This window comes from Arachis duranensis, chromosome 10 (genome assembly GCF_000817695.3).
Source record: "Arachis duranensis cultivar V14167 chromosome 10, aradu.V14167.gnm2.J7QH, whole genome shotgun sequence".
Lineage (NCBI taxonomy): Eukaryota > Viridiplantae > Streptophyta > Magnoliopsida > Fabales > Fabaceae > Arachis > Arachis duranensis.
In genome coordinates this window covers 18,490,910-18,492,465 of record NC_029781.3, presented here as the reverse complement: position 1 = coordinate 18,492,465, position 1,556 = coordinate 18,490,910, and the positions used below count along the sequence as shown (strand labels likewise).

At 42.0% G+C, this 1,556-nt stretch overlaps 1 non-coding gene across 1 annotated transcript; it reads right to left on the bottom strand.

Annotated features, from left to right (window-relative positions):
* Positions 1 to 65: 65 nt before the first annotated feature.
* LOC127743525 (small nucleolar RNA R71) lies at positions 66 to 173 on the bottom strand. Its single transcript, XR_008004914.1, has one exon. It is a non-coding gene; the product is annotated as a small nucleolar RNA R71 (small nucleolar RNA).
* Positions 174 to 1,556: the final 1,383 nt, after the last annotated feature.

The window sequence follows — 1,556 nt, the reverse complement described above, 5'->3', positions numbered from 1 at the left end:
TGAACTCTTGGGAAAAGCTAGTCAATGCCTTCTTGGCAAAGTTCTTTCCACCTCAAAAATTGAGTAAGCTTAGAGTGGAAGTCCAAACCTTCAGACAGAAGGAAGGAGAATCCCTCTATGAAGCTTGGGAAAGATACAAGCAATTAATCAAAAAGTGTCCCTCTGACATGCTTTCTGAATGGAGCATCATAGGTATTTTCTATGATGGTCTCTCTGAACTATCCAAGATGTCTTTGGATAGCTCTGCTGGAGGATCTCTTCATCAGAAGAAGACGCCTACAGAAGCTCAAGAACTTATTGAAATGGTTTCAAATAACCCATTTCATGTACACTTCTGAAAGGAATCCTGTGAACAATGGGACAAATCAGAAGAAAGGAGTTCTTGAGTTGATACTCTGAATGCCATATTGGCTCAGAACAAAATATTGACTCAGCAAGTCAATATGATTTCTCAAAGTCTGTCTGGAATGCAAAATGCACCAGGTAGTACTAAGGAGGCTTCATCTGAAGAAGAAGCTTATGATCCTGAGAACCCTTCAATGGAAGAGGTGAATTACATGGGAGATCCCTATGGAAACACCTATAATCCTTCATGGAGAAATCATCCAAATCTCTCATGGAAGGATCAACAGAGACCTCAACAAGGTTTCAACAATAATAATGGTGGAAGAAACAGGTTTAGCAGTGGCAAGCCTTTTCCATCATCTTCTCAGCAACAGACAGAGAGTTCTAAGCAGAACACCTCTGACTTAGCAACCATGGTCTCTGATCTAATCAAAACCACTTAAAGTTTCATGACTGAAACAAGATCCTCCATTAGAAATTTAGAGGCACAAGTGGGTCAGCTGAGCAAGAAAATTACTGAACTCCCTCCTAGTACTCTTCCAAGCAATACAGAAGAAAATCCAAAAGGAGAGTGTAAAGCCATCAACATGGCCGAATTTGGAGAGGAGGAAGAGGTAGTGAACGCCACTGAGGAAGACCTCAATGGACGTCCACTGGCCTCCAATAAGTTCCCCAATGAGGACCCATGGGAATCTGAGGCTCAAAATGAGACCATAGAGATTCCATTGGACTTACTTCTGCCATTCATGAGCTCTGATGAGTATTCCTCCTCTGAAGAGGATGAGTATGTCACTGAAGAGCAAGTTGCTAAATACCTTGGAGCAATCATGAAGCTAAATGACAAGTTATTTGGAAATGAGACTTGGGAGGATGAACCCCCTTTGCTCACCAAAGAATTGGATGACTTGTCTAGACAGAAACTGCCTCAAAAGAGACAGGATCCTGGGAAGTTTTCAATACCTTGGACCATAGGCACCATGACCTTCAAGAAGGCCTTGTGTGACCTAGGGTCAAGTGTAAACCTCATGCCTCTCTCTGTAATGGAGAAGTTAGGGATCTTTGAGGTGCAAGCTGCAAAAATCTCACTAGAGATGGTAGACAATTCAAGAAAACAAGCTTATGGACTTGTAGAGGATGTTCTGGTAAAAGTTGAAGACCATTACATCCCTGCTGATTTCATAGTCCTAAAGACTAGGAAGTGCATGGATGAA